General features: G+C 56.7%; 1 protein-coding gene across 20 annotated transcripts in view; it reads left to right on the forward strand.

Annotated features, from left to right (window-relative positions):
- NCOR2 (nuclear receptor corepressor 2) overlaps positions 1-19,766 on the forward strand; it is a 217,925-nt gene that overhangs the window by 36,875 nt on the left and 161,284 nt on the right. Inside the window, exon 1 of one of the 20 annotated variants that reach the window (XM_034639628.1) lies at positions 11,966-12,161. The exons of the other annotated variants lie outside the window; for them this stretch is intronic. The gene's annotated coding sequence lies outside the window, so the exon portion shown is untranslated. Of the gene's footprint in view, positions 1-11,965; positions 12,162-19,766 lie in introns of those variants that run through there. 20 annotated transcript variants of the gene reach the window in all.

Below are 19,766 nucleotides of genomic sequence, written 5' to 3' on the forward strand. Positions count from 1 at the left end.
CCCCCCCCCCCGCAGGACCCAAGTGGCTCCTCAGCCCAGAGACAAGGCCTGTCTGGGGACAGGCAGGGGCAGCTGGGAGGGGGACCATGGGGGCGGCGCAGAGGCAGGGCCGATGTATGAAGACAGAGGCGCTGTGTCGACTCTTTGCCCCGCAGCTCCCGGCTGGCAGCTTGAGGGCCTTTCTGAGACCCTCACCAGAGCTGGGGGTGGGGAAGACATGCGTAGGCCAGGGAGGCCCAGGGTCCAGGATAGTAATGTAACAGCCACAGCAAACACTCCTGTCTCCTGAGACCCCCTTCTAAGCACCTCGTGGGATTATCTCATTTAATCCTCAGAGCGACCCCATGAGATGGGGACTGTTGTTGTCCTGTTCCATAGATGAGGAAATCAAGGCACAGGGAGGGGATGTGATGTCCCCAAGAGGGCAAGTGGCAGAGGGAGGGTTTGAACTCAGGGAGCCCAGCTCTGGAGTCTCTGTGCTCGTGTATGTCGCTGGAGGAGGTGGCGTTTGGTTTGGGGTGTGGGGGGGCAAGCCAGGTGTGGGTCTTGACCTGAGTGGGTGGGGAGTACTCCTGGCATCCCAGGTCGGGGAGCTGTGGGAGCCCGGGCGCACAGGTGGGCAGGTGGGGTTTGCCCTTGCAGTGTGGTGCGTGATGGTGTACAGATGAGGGCCGAGGGGTTGGGTATGGGTGGGGGCTGGGGTGGCAGGCTTTCCAGGTACTTGGGGAGGAAGATGGGGACCAATCATCCTGCAGACGGATGAGTGTGCAGGTGTGTATGTTGGGAGCTTGCGGGGGGAAGTTTCTTGGGGCTTAGCCCTGCAGAATCACACCCCTCAGAACTCTATTTGCTCCACCTTGGAGCAGAGAGAGGGCCCACTAGCTTTGTTGCTGGTTGGGCGGGGCCCTGGTCCCTCCGCTGGGTGGAGGAGGTGAGCACATGGGGGTTCTCTGCCCTGGGCAAGCTGTCCCTCCCCCTCCTTTCCTTCCTTTCCCCTCCTCCCCTGCCCCTCGCTCCATTCCCCTCCATCTCTCCCTTCCCCTCCTTCCCCTCTTCCTTCCTCCCCCTCCTCCCTCCCTACCCCCCTCCTCCTTCCCTCCCCTTCCCACAACCCCCCTCCTTCTCCCCACAGGCCACCCTCAAATGACAGCAATTAATGGTGCCTCTGATGGGCTGGGAGGACGGGGCTGACAGTTGAGCGTGTCTGCCTGCGGCTGGCCCTCTAATCGGGCCCGGGGGACGCCCCCTCCTGCCATGGCTTCTAGGGCCCGCTCCATCACTCAGAGGGTAGCAGGGAACAGGGGCTGCCTTTGGCGGGCAGGTGCGTGTGAGCTGGCACAGAAGCTACTCGCTAGGTCCTGCCATCCTTTTATTATTATTATCTTTTTTCTTTCCTAAATGGGGGGCTTTGGGGTGACCCTTGTCATACCCCAGTTAGTGTCCATGTGATGGCTAGGCCACCAAGGTGCCCTTCCCCACTGGGACGTCCTCTCCGCTGGCCAGCTCCTGCCCCAAAATGACCTCTGGGGTATTGAGCCGCCATCAGGGCCAGCCCCTCCCCCCAGGGCCCCCATCCTTTCGTGTCTGCCCTCCTGGTTGGAGTGTCGAGGGGCCTTGTCCTGTTCTGCACACCAGGCATCAGTTAAATGCTGGAGCCCCGGCAGCCGGGAGCCTTCAGTGACGGGGGTAGCCACCCAGGCCTGGAATCTTGTCTGGTGGGGGTCTTGTGTGTGTTGTGGGGGGGGGGGCGGGCAAGCATCCTGGCCAGTCCTGCCCACACGTGCCCATTCATCATTTTGCAGCAGCAATAATGAGGCCCCTGCTGTATGCCACGGCCTGCTGTTGGTGCTTTTCACCTCGGTTCATTTTATTCTACAATAACTCTCTGAGGAGAGTGCTATTTATAACCCCGCTTTTGTAGACGGGGAGCCTGACAGGCAGAGAGGCAAAGTGATTTGCCCTAAATGACCCAGCAAGGAAGGGATAAATCTGGGATGCAACCCTGACCTTCCTTGTCCAGGGCTCATAAATCAGGGCCTGGGGGGTGACTTGGGTGGACAGTGAAGGAAGCCGCAGACCTGAGCGGGAGGTGGGGAAGTAGTGTCCGGGCACCCGAGTGGGGCTGGTGGTGCTGTTTTATATGTACGTATTTCTCTGTTGTGGTTAACAAAAATCAGCCTTATTGAGATGTAATTAACCTGGAGTAAGACTCACCCATCTTAATGGTTCATTCCTATGGGTTTGGACAGTTGAGAACATTCATCTAACTACCACAACAATCAAGATACAGAGTGTTTCCATCTACTCCAAAGGAATCCCCATCCCCCCACCAGAAGCACCTACTGATCTGCTACCACGGAAGTTCTAGAATCCTCTAGATTTTCATAGTAAAATGATAAAGAATGCATATTTTGGGTGTGTTTTGCTTCTTTCTGCATGTTTCTGAGATTTATCCGTGTCTTTGGATGTATCAATAACTCCTCCATTTTTATTGCTGAGTAATACCCCATGTATGAATGTACTGCACCTCATTCATGAGTTATGGGCATAGAGGTGGTTTCCAGTTTGGGTCTATTAGGAATAAAGCCAGCAAGTCTTCGTGCCTCTAACTGCTTTTTCTTGCCTTATTGCATTGGCTGACACCCAGGGGTATGCTGGGTGGCAGCAGTTGGGTTTTTAGGGTTAGCTGGCTGTGGGAGTTGTTCTTAACACTCCCCTTTCACAGATGCGTAAACCGAGGCTCTGAGCAGTCAGGTGACTTATATAAAGTCATTCTGCTAGAGTTGAGTGCTTTTTCTCCTCCTCAGAGCTGGGAAGGACCAGGCCTACGTGTTGCACTGAAGTCTTTACTGGTGCAGAGGGTCAGGCTAGGAACTGATGGCAAGGTGGGGCCAGAACTTCTCTTCGGCCTTCTCCGAGGGTTTCCTCTGCTGGGGAGTGAGGCTGTGGTGGAGGGACCACACCTTCCGGGTCAGGCAATGTCCGCGGGCGCTGCTGAGTGAACGATAGACCTTGCGCGATCCCGACGTCTTGGGCAAAGTCACGCAGGCCTTCCGGGGAGCTATTTTTGGGGCAAGGCAGGAGCATGACATACTTCTAGAAGCCCAGGAATGGGGACAAAGAGGGGAGCCTTCTCCTCCTCCTCCCTCGCCTGAGGGGTGTTAGCTAAGATGACTTTTCGGGGAAGGAGGCCCGTAAATTAAATAAGCAATCCCGTAAATAAATAAGTAATGAAGTTAGTGGGGTGCCTAATTACATCAAGTTCATAATTATGGATGGATGCCTGCCCGATAATTGTACTTGTTCTGAATCTTTGGCTCCGACATGCGTCTCCCTCCATCTCACAGTAACCCCTGCCCCAGCTGGAGGGAGGAGGGAGGCACTGCCTTGCGGGGGCTCCCAGTGAGCCTGGTGATGGGGCCCCCCTGGCGCCAGGGATCCAGGCGGACCTGTCTTCATTCTTCAGCCAGGTTTAAAAACCTACGCAAGTGTTGAAATTGCCGTAAATGACAGTAATAATAACAGAGTTTGTAATAGTAATCGTGTTGCACTGTACATGTTATAATTTAATCTGCCCCAACCCCCTGTAAAGCAGAGATGGTTATTATCCCCATTTAACAGATGAGGAAACCGAGGAACAGAGAGGTTAAGTGACCTGCCTGAGGTTACACAGCCAGTGAGATTCAAACCCAGGCTGTCTCCCCGGGGCCCACATCCTTCCCATTCTCCTGCCTCCTGTCCAGGTCGTCCTGAGTGGCACTTCTGCTGTTCCTGTGCTAGGAGCTGTGCGAAGACTTTAAGCGTTTACTGACGGCTCCTCAGCATGTCTCTTGGAGGGAGAGGCTTATTTAGGGTGGCTCAAGGCCTCGAGAGGCGTAAATGCTGAAAGGATTATGTCATGCCTTCCGCGATTGCCATAAATCAAACAAACCATTCTGAACCATAAAATAAAAATGTTTGTTTTTCATTTAAAGACAAAGCAAGCCCGTTGCTGAAATTAAAATGCCCTCTTCTTTCTAGATCTTCTCTTTTCCTTTTGGTGGCTTTGATTTGCTGGTGCTTTGGGCACTCCTCACCCTGCCTGTGGCACTGTGTTGATGATCCTTAGACCCATTTTCCAGATGAGCAGACTAGGCTCCGGGAGGTGGCAGGGCTTGAGTGAGGCCACAGCGGGTGGGGACAGGGCTTGCATTCTAACCAGCTCTTCCCTTCTGATTTGGGGAACGGAGACCACCTCAGTCCCTGCTGTGGAGGGGCTCTCTCTGCTTGCCTGAGAAGTGAAGGGGCCCTGCATGCCCAAGGCTGGCTTCGCCGGGTCACTGCTGTGCTGGGTGGCCATGGCCGGCCTCACTGGTGAGCCCAGCTGTCTGGTGGAAGGAGGAGACCAGCTGTGCCCACATCATTATGGGGACAGAGGGGATATGAGGGTGGCTGGGGGCAGTGCTGTTATCCCATGCAGACCCCAGACCCCCAGCCAGAGCTGACACCTGTTCTTGCACGCTCCGCTCTGTGTCTTGGGACATCTGACCTTCTGAGCCCTTGATATGCCTGGGCTTCCCTGGAGGAATTGTCCTGCAGCCTGCAGGGAGGGAACACCCTTCACTTTCTGGGGTGTGCTCATGCAGCCAGATAGGGCCTGTGTTTTTGGCAGAGGGTGTGGTTTGGGCTGGCCTAGGGCCTGCATTCCCCTGTGCTGACTTTAGGTTTGCGGGGTTTGGGCGCTCTCCCTGCCCCTCGCTGCAGCCTAGGACGCAGAGGAATGGAGGACACTCACGTGAGGCATTGCATGGCTTCATGGTGCTCTGGGGGAGGGAGCAATCGAGGGAGGCTGCCTGGAAGAGCTGGAACAAGCACGTTGAGCAAGAATAAACTTCGCTTGTAGGAATCAGTATGAGTACAATGCTCCAGACGGGACCTAGCACAGAGCAAGTACTGTATTTGTTATCAGCGCTGACATTTTCCACACCATCTGCTTGCCTTAGTGCTGTGTGAGGGTCTGCCATTATCACCATCATTAACGTTAACTTAATTTCTAATGATTCCTGGGCATTTATTCTCTGCCACGCTGTGATATGAGTGTGTCCTAGACATCCACCGATGTACTCCTGTGGCAGCCCTACGAGGTAGGTGCTATTACTTTATCAGCTCTGTTTTATAGGTGGGGAAGCTGGGGCCACAGAGAGGTTAAGTGACTTGCCCAAGGTCATACAGCTGGCAGCTGGCAGAGGTGGGATTTGAACCCAGGCAGATTGACTCCATGCACCTGCTGTGAATTGTGGGGATTGTACAGGCGCCACCTGCAGCCACCCGTGAGCCTGGAGCCAGACTGGATCTCTTGGCAGGGCTGCACCAGCCACGGGCCAGGCTCCATGTGCCACGTAGGGCTCTCAGGCATGCGTCAGCTGTTCTGGGCTGGGCAGGACTGGTCAGGACATGAGGGGTCTGCTTTCTGCCTCCCTGCAGCCAGCCTGGTGTCCCATGGCCTCCCGGGGTGGGGTGGGGGGGTGTATACACAGCAAACACAATGCCAGGGCCCTGTCTTGTGGCTCCCACAGGCTGAGAGGGAGATGGGCAGTGCACAAAACAAGCATGGTATTGCAAGACGGGTGTATGCTGGCTGTGGAATAATGCAGAGTGGAGGACAGCTCTGGTTTTGTGGGGGGCTCGCTTTAGGTAAAGGAATCAAGAGTGGTCTCTGTGGAGGTGGCTTTGGAGCTGGGACCTAGACAATAAGAAGGAAGCAGGCATGTGACAAGAAGAGGAATGAATGTTGTAGGTTGGGGAATAGCTTGTGCAAAGGCCCCGAGGCCATAATGTTTCAAGAATGCTGAGGGGGCCTGCTTGGCTGGAACAGAGCCAGGGGCACCAGGAGTGGTTCTCTGGATCTGAGGCTGTTCTATAGACCTCGGGGGTTGGGCTCTTTTCACACTTAAGGCAGAAACCAAGTTTAAGGGCTTTTGCTTCTCCCTTTTGTTTTTTGTTTATTGATTGATTTACATTTATTGGGCACACGGAATGTTCTGGACATTGGTAGGCCACTAGGATCAGAATGATGGAAAAACCAGGCATTGTTCATGCCTTTGAGGAGTTTAGTGTCCAGAGGGAGAGTGTCAGTTAAACAGGTAACATTGAAGGTGGTAAGGATCATGTGGAATTCAGGCTACCCCTGGGGTACATAACAAGGTCTGAATTTGTTTGTGGTCTGGACAGGCCTTCTTGGACAAATGTCAATTGAGGGGAGACCCGAAGGTGATCAGTGACCCGAAGGTGATCAGTTAGGACTCCTGAGTCATGGTGGAGACACACTCAGGCTGGCTTGGGCCGCAGGAGGAATTGATGGGTGCTCATAATGGCAAAGTTCAGGGTAAGACAAGTTCAGGCATGGCTGGGTCCAGGGGCTCAAACCATGCCTCAGGGGAGCTTGCTTCTGTGTGGGCCTTGTTTACAGGCAGGTTCCTGCCACCAGTTCGGCCAGCCAAGGGGAAGGAGTCACTTGAAGCCTTGAGTGGCATTCCTTTCTCTTGCGGAGTGGGACCTCCAATACTGTTCAGATATTTTCAACAGGCGTGGGGAGGTGGCTGAGGTGGGGGAAAGGGGTGACCCAAACTCAGATGCGGTCAAGGAAGGGACTGAGGCAAAAGGGAGGGGTGGGGATTGTGGCTAACTGGCATGCTGGGTATTTTGGTTTTCTTCCTCAGAGAAGCTAGAAATCTGGATTTTATAAGCAATGTCCTAATTTTTAAAAAACATTGTGTGTGCCAGAAAGAGCTTCCCTGTTGGCCACAGCTGGCTGTCATCATTTCGTGGCCTCTGTTCTTAGCTATGACTTTCATCTCAAAGTATTTTGCCCTCCGTGATCTGGGCAGAATATCCCATGGAATGTAACAGAAGGTCCTGGGCCTTGGGAAGTCACATTTAACACCCTGGAGATCCCATTTCCAAAAGCTGGGGCCCAAGGCCACAGTAGTCCCTGCTAGAGCCCTCCAGTGGACTTTGAGAGTCTCAGAGCCGCTAGGCCAGTTGTTGGTGCCGTCAACTTGGGTACTACATTCTCTGTGTTCTAAGCTTTGCCACTTCTAGCTTCCTGCCCTTGGGAAGTCTGTTCATCCCTGTTCCTGGGTTTTCCCATCTGTAAAATGGTTCGGTTATACTCCATAGGATCGATGTAAGGTATAAAGGAGCACATTGGAGCCTGTGCCCCCAATGCCTGGCATGTTGGGACTGTGTGTTCCCCTGTGCTGGTATTATCTGTCCTTCCTGGTTTGGGTCCTGAGATCCAGCTGGCGGCAGCTAGGAGCATTCCTGGACACCTCCTCCTTCCTCTGCCAGTGGGGTGTCGGCCCCCGGGGCCCCAGAGCAGGCGGCCATCCGCCCCCTGCCTCCTGCCTCTGCCCCAGCCATCCCTGCCAGTCGCTCTGTGCCCTTTGCTGCAGGCTGGCACTGCACTTGGACATGAATCTGGACAGTTGGACAGTTAGCCCTGCCCAACGTGCCAGCTCACAGCTGCTCCGGGTGGGGGTGGCCCCTTTTTAAAATAAAAACAGCACACAGGAAAAGAGCCCTGTGGGACAGTTGGCTGCCTTTAGCCAACGCGGCTTCTGTACCTGGATGAAGTGGTAGGGGAGGAAGGGTGCATTTTGGTCTGGTGAAGTCTCCGTTCAGGGGCCAAAGTGGTGGCTTGTTTTGGCCTCCCTGTTACGGAGGTCCCTTTCTTGCAAGCCCCTTGTGAGCGGCTCATGGATACCTCTCTCAGGGAAGGGGTTCTGGGTTCCTTGGGGTCTGTTTTTAGCTGGCTTCGTCTGGGAGAGGGCCAGCTGTGGGGTCCCTGGGGGGATTCCTTGAGATCCCCGTGTGCCTGTCCCCACAGCTTTCAGCCTGGTTCCCTGGACACGGTGCAGAAAGGGGAGGGGGAGGCCCAGCACGTGGCGGAGTCTTGATCACGTAGTGGATTGAGTCGTGTCCACTCGGAACCAAGGTCAAATGTGACCTTGTTTGGACAGAGGGTCTTTGCAGATGCAATCAAGTCAAGCATCTTGAGATGAGATCCTCCTAGATTAGGATGGGCCCAAAGTCCGATGACAAAAGTCCTTATAAGAGAAGACACACAGAGGAGAAGGCCCTTTGAAGATGGGCGCAGAGACAAGCCAAGGACCGCCTGGGGCCACCCTGAGCTGGACGGGGCAAGGGAGGATCCTTCCAGAGCCTTGCTTTCGGGCTGCCAGTCTCCAGAGCCGTGAGAGAGTAAAGTGCTCTTGCTTTAAGCCCCCCTGGCTTGTAGCAGTTTGTTTCGGCAGCCCTAGGAAACTAATGCGGTTTTGTGAATTTTATCATAATCACAACTAAACTTTAAAGACCTGTTTGTGGCCTTCAAGGTCCTGCACATCTGGACCCCGTGACCACAGCTGGTGGTCCCAGCCATGCTAACCTCCTGGCCCCAGGGCCTTTGCCCTGGCTGTTTCTTCTGCCTGGCACCCTGTTGGCTAAGCAGTTTCCACATCTGTCTGTCTTCTCCAGCCAGGCTACTGCCGAACGGCCCCCACCTCGGAAAGTGTCCCCGGCAGCTGCTGTTACGTGAATTACATCACGTCTTCGTCGGCTGTTCACTGCTGACCTCTTCCCGTGTCAGCTCCGCGAGGGCAGGTATCTGTCTTCATCCCTGCTGTCTCCCCAGTGACCAGTGCAGACAGTAGGGGCTCAATATGTGTGTGTTGAATGGCGGATGGCCCCAGGCCTGGGGTCAGGGACTCTTAACTTCGTTGAATGGAGACAAAATTCACATCACGTGAAATTAACCATTTTCAAGTGAACAGTTCATTCGTTTTTCATTCCTGAGCCATGCTGTACACAGCCAACACCTCCGTCCAGTTCTAAAATATTTTCATCACCTTCTCCCCAAGGAGACCCAGCAGCCATTAGCAGTCTCTCCCGTATCTCCCCTCCCCGCGGCCCCTGGCGACCACCTGCTCTCGGTCTCTGTGGATCTGCCTGTTCTGGAAATTTTCTGTCAGTGGAATCACACACTGTGTGACCTTTGGTGTCTGACTTCACGCACGGAGCATCGTGTTTTCGAGGTTCAGCCATGTTATGGCAGGTGTCCATGCTTCCTTCCTTTCTGTGGTTGTACTGTGTGACAGGCATCGTGCGGTCTCTGGAGCACTGGGGGGCGGGATAGGAGAGGGGTGGTGGAAGCAGGCTTGCGTTTCTAGCTCTCACTTTCTTTCTCTCCCCTCAGCCCCACCCTTGCACCTGTGGGGAGGGAGTAAGTGGGGATCCCTTCCACTGGGGCTGGACCCTGTGGTTCTCTGGGCCCTGCAATGGGTGTGGTTTCTGTTGACCCTGAGAGAGGCAGCAGGCAGCGTGCCCCCATTTCACAGCTGAGCAGACTGATGCCTGCAGAGGCAAGGGCCTTGCATCGGGTCCTTCCTGCCGCCCCTGGGGGAACCCTCTTCCTCTCCATCCATGCCTCGGTGGCCTCCATCAAAGCGTGTCCTGTTAAATTCTTCATTGATCGTTCCCCGATGTGCAAAGCTTTGACAGGCAGGCAGGTTCCTGGGGGATGGTCTCCACCAGAGGCTTGGAGAATGAGGTGTTCCTTTGCTAGGCAGTTGACCACGTGCTACCTTACTCTGATCTTAAGCTCAGTTTTGGCAGCGGGCTCCATCTAGAAGGAGCTGTGTGTCACTGTTTCTGGTTTTTGATGATTTGCTGTGTTCATGGAGTCGCTCAACAAACCATCCGCAGCCCAGCTTCTTGGGGGAAGACACAAGAAGTGACCGTGACAGGACATGGCCTGGCGTTGAACCTGCCCAAAGCATAAATAGCTCTGGTTGGGGTGTGGATGAGTTCCTCTGGGTTCCAGGGCCAGCTTCTGCAAAGGTCTGGGCGCAGGTCTGTGTCCAAAACAAACAGAAAAGAACAAAAGGAACCCATGAGTCCTGCCCCTGCTGCTTCGGGCTCCGCTTCCTGGCCGTGTTTTGGTGGGGCCGGTTTCTCCCGTTCCTGAGTTTTGTCATCTGACTGTTATGGTGAGAACCAACAGGCAGGAGACAGCGCCCAGATCTGGGGACTAAAAACGCGGCTGTGTGTTGCCTGTTTCTTCCTGTGGCTCGGTTTCCCCATCTACAAGGCTTTGGAGCAGCCAAATCCCCACTGTAGCTTTTGGGGCAGGTCCGAAACACTGTATGGGGAGTTGCCTTGGGAAAGGCTGGAGGGTAAGTTGACAAAAGTCAACAACATACGGCCTCCATGGGGCCTCTTGACTGGTCTCCTAGCAGCCACGCTGGTCCCCTCGCTAGTCCAGGGGCCACGGACCTTCGTCACAGTCAGTCCGATCTGCCCCAGACCCTCTGTACTACGTGGCAGGATGAATGCGGGCCAGGCTTGCTCATTTCAAACCCCAGCTCGGCCACTTGCCAGCTGTGTGACCCTAGGCAAGCTGCTTCACCTCTCTGAGCCCGTTTCCTTGTCTATATTTTGGGGTTCAGAAGTGCACCCATCTTTCGTTGGGCTGCTGTGAGGACAGATGGGCCCACGGGTGAAGCGCTTACATGGTGCCTGGTGCATAGTATGCTGTCTGCTGGTGTCATTGTCATGATCACCCTCGGGAGCCTTTCCAGTCTTCGGAGTGAAGTGACTTGCCCAGAGTTGTGATGACCTATTTCCCCCTCCACTCCTGTTACCCCCTGAGTTCACCTTCTCCCTCTGCCTCGCTCCACACCAGCTTCCTCTCCGCTTCTGCAACATGCCAGACGCGGTCCCACCTCCAGACCTTCGCCTTTGCTATGCCTTCTGCCTAGGGTGCCCTGCCCTGCATCCCCAGGGGGCACCCCACTTGTCATCACTGGGGATGCCATCTTGGGCAGTTATCCTTGGGCCCAAGTCCTGGTTGCTGGGGGCGGGGGCAAGGATCTCANCCCCCCCCCCCCCCCCCCCCCCGGGGATCCTGCTGCTTCCTCTCATTGCTGCCGCTTGGAGCACTGTGGGAAGCAGAGCTGAGCCTGGCCCTGCTGCAGATGGGAAGCTGACACCCAGAGGAGCTCAGACTTGTTTCTGAGTCATATAGCCAGTTGCAGCCAAGGTTCAGACCCCTGGCTGACCACCAAAGCATCCATTTTGGCCCGTGTGTGTGTGTGTGTGTGTGTGTGTGTGTGTGTGTGTGTGGTTGGCTGTCTTTGTTCACCCCCTGGGCCTGTAACCGAGATGACCCTCATTCAGAATACCAATGCAAGAGGGTCATGTTTGCTTTTCCTGAGATTACAAGTAGGGCAGAAATATTTTAAAGGCAGAACCTGCCCCCCCGCCATGTCACCCCGACGACTGGAAGCCTGGGGAGGGACCAGGCAGCGGCGTTGGTTCCTCGCCAGGCCCAGGCCGGGAAGCCCACGCTGCCCTCCGGTGAGGAGGCGGGCAGGTCTGGCTCCCGGGTGGACGGGTCTGGCAGGGAGGAAGCGGGTTAAGTAGAATTCGGGCCTGGAGCTCGCTTTCGCCTGCAAGGAGGGAATAGTGAAGAGGTTTTTCTACGGAGCTATAAAAAGGCCTCCCAGCGTTTCAGCTCCTGAGTGTCGGCTGGAAGCCCGCCAGGGTTACCATGGCGATGAGGAATTATTACTTACTGCCAAGGCTGGGAGAAAAAGCGAGTACTTTTGGCTTCCGAACAAGAGGAGTGGACTTATGTAATTCTCTGTGTTTATAGGCCCAGAGTGGCAGGAGGCGAGGAGGGACCGTGGAGGCCTGACACCGAGTTTTGGCCCCGGCGTGGGGTCGGCGGCCGGGGCTTGTGCCTGGTGGGCCTCTGCCTGCGCCAGCCTCGGGGGGGCAGCGGGCCGGGGGCAGAGGGGGGGCCGGGCCTGGCTGCGGGGCCTTCCCAGCTGGGGGGGCGCCCGTAGTCTCGCGGGAAGGCGAGCGGCCGCTCAGTGGGGCCGCCGCTCCCCGTGTCAGTCCTGCAGGAAGGATGGCTTTGATGTTGGATGCCGTGTGTCTTCTGGAAGCCAACAGAACAGTCTGTGTGTGTGGACTCCACTGACCCACTTGCTGGCACATTTTACTTCTTTCTTTTTCTTTTTCTTTTCTTTTCTTTTCTTTCTTTTCTTTTTTTTTTGTGGGAGAGTTACTTCAAGTTGTGTTTGGAGCTGACGCGAGTGGAAGGCTGGTCATGTGCTCGGGTAAGAGAAGTTTCTGGGCTTGGTGGTGGGCAGGGAGATGCAGCGCGGCTGGGTCATGGCCCAGGAGGGGTGGGCAAAGACTGGGAGCCACCACGGTGCGGCGGGGTGTCCGTCTGGGGGCTGCTGGGCTTGCTGGATGGAGGCACCCCGGTCGTGCCCTGGCCGTGGTGGCCTTGGGTGGCCCTGCCCCGGCAGGCGGCGATTACAGTGTGTTGCTGGGGGACCAAGGGCCAGTGGTCACAGTGGTCGGAGTCCCTACGGTCCGGAGCAGGGCGCTGAGAGGCGGGCGGCTGGGCGGGAAGGACTTCTGGCTGCTGTCTGACCACAGGGTTGGTTGTGTGGGGTGGGGACCGAGCTGCCCAGAGCTGCGGTGCACGCATCCTTGTGGGAGAGCAGGCAGAGCCGAGGAATCGGGGTGCTCCTGGCACTGTGGCTGTGGGGGTGGAGGGCTGGGGGCCNATCTGGGGGGGGGGTGGGCTCCTCCGCGGGCAGGGGGCAGGGGAGGGGAACCAGGTGCAGGCAGCGCTGCGGCTGCCCCGGCGCCCAGCTCCCACCGCGGTGGCGCTTGGCTGGGTGCCCGTGTCTGGTTTGAAATCAGCGCCACCGGCCCAGGCTTGCCCAGGGACCTGGCAGCGAGGAGCCGGCATAAACACTGGAAAGTTGGAAGGGCTTCCTGAGCTCACAAGGAGCCTTCAGTTGCAGGCACAGGGGATGAGGGAGCGATTTGTCCTGAGGTCTGGGTGCGCCAGGACCGTTGGGAGGCAGCGGAATGTCTCGTGGGGGCCTGGAGCCTGGGCCAGGGAGGGCTGGCTTCCCAGATGGCATCTCTCGTTTGCCATGGACTCGAGTTTGAATCCTGCTTCCATCCCTTTTTATGCTGGGTGGCCTTGCCTCACCTGTGTGAGCCTTGGTTTTCTTGTCTGTAAAATGGAGCAATAGTGGGGGTCACACAGGCTTTGGGATGAGGTGAGGGGTTGCTGCAGCCTCCTGGTGCATTCTGGGGCCAGACCGCCAGGGTTCACATCCTGGTTAAACACTTCCTGGACATGTGGCCTTGGACAGATTGCCTCACGTCTCTGAGCCTTGGTGTTCTCATCTGGCAAATGGACATTCCATCTGTCTCCACACCAGAAGTGGTTGTATGGCTCAAGGGGGCTAAGAAATGGTCCCTGTGCCTTCCCTCATGGAAGGCGTGACAGTGGGCAGGTTGTGGAACTCGGCTGTCTTGTACATACAGTGTGAGTGGCTTGCAGTTGTGTCTGTGGGAGAACCAAGACCCGCCCGCGCAGGGCCCCTGTGGGCGGGTGTGGGGAGACTCCTTTCGTGTAGATAAGCTTGGATTTAAGTTGGCTACACCTTGGTCTCCACTGATTTTTCTTTTCCTCTCTGTTGAGAACCCTCCTGTTCTGTATGATTTGGAAACCACCGTCCAGATCGCAGGAGATGGAGAGAGAGGGTCCCTCCTTAAACCCCAGGCTCTGTTTGCATTTGGGCCTAGCTGGGGTCCCCGGGGCTGTCCCACTGTGCCTGTTCTGCCCCGTCCCCCACCAAGCATGAGCCAGGCACCCCGACTGCTCGGTGTGGCCTGGAGGTTGGACGGGCAGGGCTGGCTCTCCTGCTGAGGGTGGCAGTCATCCTGTGTTTGTAAGTGACACCGGATGCTGGGCTGGTGGCTGGCTCAGGGCCTTTCCTCCGGGGCCAGCAGGAGCCGGCGGGGAGTTCCCCGGGTGTCGAGCTGTCCACACCAGCTGCCCGCTGTTGCGTTGTCCTCAGGCCTCTCCTGGGGACCTCGGGAAAGGCCTGTGTAGCAGGGGGCTGTCACCTTGCTGCCCGCCAAGCCCCCAGTGCCCACTTGGGTCAGCCCCAGAGCTGTGTTGTGGCTGTCCCGGCCCTGCCCTGAGGGTCTCAGTGACTTGACCCCCCCCATCTGCACGGAGGTGCAGATGCATAGTATACCACACACACTCACATACACACAGATGTGCGTGTGTAAAACCTGCGAGGTCTGTACAAGGCCAGTCGTGTCAGTGTCGGTCTCCTGGTTACGCTGCAGGTACAGAACTGGGCTTCTGTCGCTACGTCATCGTTGTGGGGGAGGCTGGCTGAAGGTACGCAGGGTGGAGCTTTCTTTTTTCTTATGACTGCCTACGAATCTATAGTGATCTAAGGAGACAAAGAGCATCGGCTCGGGGCCAGGCTGTCCTGGGTTCGAATTCAGGTCTGCCCGCGGGTAGCTGTGTGAATTAGAGCAAGTGGTTGGGCCCCTCCAGGCCTCAGGCCTCGTGTGTAAGCTGGAGATGGTGTTCAGTACTTTGTGGGGCGCGAGGGACAGTTACACGTGGTGATACACGCTAGGTGTTTAGGAAGGTGCTGGCACGTGCTCAGTGCTACCTGTGTGGGGGGCGCTCTTGGGGGATCATCTCTGATGCAGTTGTCCACACCTGAATCAGCCGTGGGATGGGAGGGTGCTGTGTGATCCCCGCTTCTCAGATGAAGACACCGAGGCTCAGGTCAGGTAACCCACCCAAGGACACAGAGTTTGTGAGGGCTGGGGCTCAACTCAAACCCCAGCCAGAGCCTGTGTGTGGAGGTTCTTTGGCTGGGTGGCCACAGGGTGGTTGCTTGCCCTCTCTGAGCCTCAGTCGCCCTCTTCCTTCTCTCCTCACCTGCAGGCCAGGCTTGGAGGTTAGGATGGGGGGTAGTGGCTGGGCTCATGAACTGTGAAAGCCAGAGAGCCCTGACCTCTGGGCCCTCTGTCTCACTTCCTGGCCCCTCCCAGAGCCTGCCCCCTCTCAGCCACGTCTGCGGCCTGTGGGGTCACTCCTGTGACAGCCAGCCTCACTTCCTCTCTTATACTCTTTCCTCCTTGCTCTGTACTCTGGGCTGCATTTTTCCTTTCTTGCTTTTCCCTGTGGTAAGGGACTGGTTTCTTTTGGACCCCTTCCCACCTCTGTGGCGGTGAGAAGGCCTTCAGGGTGTAACTGGCTCACCCTAGAGCAAGCTGGGTTATCCCCAACTAGCACTTAAGCTGAGAGATGAGTTTCTGTGCAGCCAAAGCTAATCCAAGGCTAGACATGTCTCCAGAGGCTCCTGAGAGAGGGCTTGGGGATTTCTGTCTCCCTTACAGCGGACTAGTAAGGGCACTTGGGCCTTCACGTGTCCCCAGAGGTCCAGGTAGGGCTTGCTTTATGTGTAAGGATTTGGGAGGGTTCCAGACAATTGCAGGCTGGGGACGGGGTAGGGGGGGTGGTACCGGCAGGCCCCGGTGGGGCTGAGCCAGAAGGGGTGTCCTCGGTCATGTCAGATGATGGAGGCTGTGTCTGAGGCTCGGGGAGCACCAGTCACAGCTTAGGGTCTCAGGTGCTGGGTTTTGCTGGGCAGAGCCTGGAGGACAGGGAGTGGGCTGAGTTGGGGGTGTTCCAGCCTCACGAGTCTCTCGGCTGTTTTTGGAAGTTTCCATCATGGTCCTGCCTCTGGACCTTTGTACTTGCTGTGCCCTCTTCCTGCAACACCCTTCCCTCATACAGGCCTCTGCTCAAATATGGCCTTCCGAGCAGGGCCCCGACCTCCCCAGAGTTATTCCTGTCACCTTGTACCGTCATCACTTGGGATTTAGTATGTGTCCATCGCCGTGTCCCCCGAACCCCTTCCCCTAGGGTCACTACTGTGTCCCTAGCACTGGGCACATCATAGGTGCTCAGCAAACAATTGTGCCTGACTCAGTGTCCCCCACAGGCTGCGGATTTGGGCCCGTCCCCTTGTGGTGAATGAGGCCTTCCTGGGGATGTGCCTCCAGGCAAGTTACACTGACCAGGGCCCTGGCTAGGGAGACTCGGGTCCTTACCTCCTCCACCCCAGAAGTTCTGCGTCTGGGGGTTGAGAATGCCTTTTGGGGACTCATGGAAAACTGGGTCCTTTGAAAAGCAGTTCTTGTGTTTGTGCTCGCGTGCCCCATAGGAACTGCACCTTGGTCTAAACCTCCTAGATAAAGTCAGAGAGGTCGAGGTCATGAGCAAGGCAGGTGGGGGGCAGGGAAGGGGTGGTGGCAACATCAGCTGCGTGTACTGAGGGCTGACGAGGCACACTTTAATTTATTGAGTTCTTCTAACAGCCCTCTGAGCCACAGAGAGAGTAAGCATCTTGCCCATAGACACACAGCTGCAGGCACACAGTATTAGTGGGTAAATGACATTTTGTATGCAGCCCTGGGAAGGCGCCCCTTTCCCACTTTGAGAGAGGCCCACCCATCCGGATCTGAAGCCCAGATATGCCCAAACTCTTCTGGAAGGCCTGGAGTTGGTTTCTCAGTGTGGCTCAGGCGCTAGAAGGCTGGAGGGGCTGCCCCCCCTTCCTCCTCGTTGGCCATTTGCATGACAATGAGCCCTTTGTCCCTGGGTCCAGCCTCATTCCCAGGCTAATAACATAATTCCCGCCCTGTGATGTCATAATGGGCCCTTTCTGCTGGGGTTGGAGGCTGGGTGGGCAGCTGTGTAGGCTGGGCCCTGGCGTGTAATAAATAGAGAGGTGCTGATTATCGGGGGGCTGGACGCGCTCTCCTTTGCAGGACGCTGTTTCATCCTCCAGGAGTGGGATTTGCTTCCCTTTGACACAGGAGCAAACAGATTCAGTTTGGTCAGGCCCCTGGCTGAACCACTTTGCGCCTCTTCTTGGCCTGTGAAGTGGGGGTGAGTCATCCCTGGCTGGCCCTCTCCCGGAGGCGTGGGTGTGAGAGTCCCTTGCTAACTGTAAACGTGAGGGAGGCCCCTGTGCCCAGCGGCTCCCGGCTCCCTGAGTCGGGACTGCTCAGGGAAAGTGGGCTCAAACCCTGTGCCTGCGGCTGACTTCTCAGTGTCTCAGTTTCCTCATCTGCTTGGTGGGGGTTCTGCTGGGCCTTGGCGGTGGGGCTCAGTAGGGAGCCGGCGCCCCATCAGTGGGCAGCGTCAGGAAAGGCTGCTGTGTAATGGGGTGAATGGCGGCCCCCCCACAAAAGATAAGCGCATGCATTAATACCCGTGTCCTCTAAATGTGACCTGCTTTGGGAAAAGGGTCTGTGCAGATGTTTCTTGAGATGAGGTCATTTGGATTCCCCGAGTGAGCCTTCTATGCAGTGACCAGTGTCCTTCTGAGGGACGGAAGAGAAGGCACACAGAGGACGCTGCATGAAGATGGGCACAGACCCCAGTGACGTGGCCAGACGCTGGAGGAGGCAGGGGGGATCCTGCCTGAGAGCCTTCAGGGGAGTGAGGCCTGCCCACACCTTGATGTTGGACATTGGGCTCCCAGACCCATGAGCGAATAAATCTCTGTTGTTTTAAGGCACCCGGATTATGGTCATTTGTGACAGCAGCCCTAACAAACTAATACAGTCAGGGACCCCCGCTCTTCGAGGTTGGAGGGAGCTCTCCCTGGTGAAAGTGCATATGTGTTCTCTTCCCCACCCCAAGCTGAGGGTCCGGGACCTAGCGCAGTAGTTGGGGTAGCTGAGAACACCCCGTTGTGCCCAAGGGCGTGGGGAGCCCTGTCAGAGGAGTCCAGAACCCGCCTCCCTTGCCCAGAACCCAAATCCACGAATCCCTGAACCTGCCTGTTGTCCTGCTGCTAGCTCTCCCGCCTCAGGTGACCCTGCTAAGGAGGACATAAAGCAGGAGGCAAGAGGCTCCCCAGATTCCATGCTGGGCCCTCCCTAAGCCTTGAACACTCATTCCCCACCTGCCTGGCCACTCACCTAGCACCTGGCTTGCAGCCATTCCCGCCCCACCCCCACCCCCAGGCCGCCTTGTTTGCAGGTGCCCTTGACAAAGGGAGACATTGAAGTCCAGAGAAGGCAGGCTACAGCCCCTTGGTGGTGGGGATGGCCTTCAGAGCCTCAGCCATGGCTAATGCATGGGCTGTCATTGCAGCTTCCTGGAGGAAGGGATCAGAGCCCTGGGCCACACTAAAAACTGCGGGGGAGCAGGCAGTGTAGACACGGATTAGTTCTTGGGACACGCTGGCCTAGTGTAGATGGGACCCCAAAATACGAGTTTAAGTAGACCCCTTCTTGGCCTCAGTTTCTCTTTTCACAGAGTAGCCTTTGACCTTCGATTCCGAGTCTGCAATAATGCTCTCAGTATTCAGGGACTCCACAAGCATTTATGGAAGGCCTGCTGTGTGCACTGAGCTGGGACTTAATGGCGGACACAACAGATGTGACTCCTGCCTTCATGGACCTGACCTTTGGGGTTGTGGAGAGATGGGGAATAAGGCAGCAGGGACATGGAGGATTCCAGATCCCTGTGAGGGAGGTAACAGAGCAGGGATGGGGCTGAGGGTGCCGCCTTCCTTCTCCTCCTGGGACCCGGGGTGGGGATTTGCAACGAGCTCTTGGGGGGTGCCAGGTGGACATGGAGCTGGCCGTAGCCCATCTGCAGCGGCCTGTGGTTGCCTCCAGCTGGCAGGACTTGGCCTGGACCCGTGAGCAGTGATGTTGGCTACAAGGCCTATGAGGCGCTGATGCCAGCCTGGTGGGGGACACACAGGGGTCTTCTCCAGCCTGAGCAGGGAGGCTCGGGTACACTGGCGTTGGATGCCCAGGACAGTGTGGATGCCCTCCACAGTAGCTGGAGAGGGCTAGCTTGGGTTTGCATCCAGGGTCTTCCACTTGCTTACTGTGTGACCTCAGGCAAGTTACTTAACCTCTCTGTGCCTCAATCTTGCTTCCCATGGGTACTGTAATGATTAAATGAACTGATGATAGCACTGTGTTAACAGTTTGCTATGATGATGAGTGTGAGGCGCTCACCTTGGGTCTGTTACCGGGACTGCTCAGGACCTGGAATCTGGACGTGGAGTGTGTTCATCTTCCACGGTCCTGTTCCCTGCCCGTGGGACATGGAGGAGCTCTCTTTGGCCCCAGAACCTCGGTCTCCCCATCTGTGAACGGGGAGCTGAAACAGACTTGTGGCCACATGGAGGCGGGGGGGGGGGCGCGGAGAGGAGGACGGTAGGAGAAGTTAGCACCTACGGGATCAGGGGCGGGGGTCAGGATCTCTCCCTGCTCTCTGAGCTGTGGCCACCCTCCAGGCACAGAGCAGCTGCCTGTTTTACAGCCTAGGAAGCAGGCCCCAGCAGGGATGAGGCCCGAGGCGTGTCTGTGGGTGCAGCCTGCATGGCCTCCTGGCTGTGGACAATGCCCCTGCCTGAGGGAGGGGTTGGGGCCGGAGAGAAAGTAGTGCTCTTGCCAGCTCGATATGTTCCTCCAGAAACCCAGGCTGGAGGCTCCACTCACTGCCTGGGGCTTTGTGGGTGGGGGTGTCCCTGCTGCTGAGGGGTGACCCAGATCTGAGGCAGGGAGGAAGGCCAGCCTTTATCTGCAAAGTTGCTGCCTGCTGGGTCCCCCATTAAGGCCCCTGATGGCTCGCTCGGCAGGGGCCAGGAGACTGCTTCTCCTTCAAGGTGAGAGACAGGGCAGGCCTATCCCAGGCTCCTGCCTGGCCCCTTCTTCCTAGTCTGAGTCTGTCCTGGGCTCGCATCTCATTTCTTTTGCCTCCTTCTGGCTGGCTTGGGAGATCTCTCTACCCACACAGGCGAGGGGACCAGAGAGTAGAGATCTGATTCCAGGGAGAT

The sequence above is a fragment of the Ailuropoda melanoleuca genome, chromosome 12 (genome assembly GCF_002007445.2).
Source record: "Ailuropoda melanoleuca isolate Jingjing chromosome 12, ASM200744v2, whole genome shotgun sequence".
In the NCBI taxonomy this organism is placed as follows: Eukaryota; Metazoa; Chordata; class Mammalia; order Carnivora; family Ursidae; genus Ailuropoda; species Ailuropoda melanoleuca.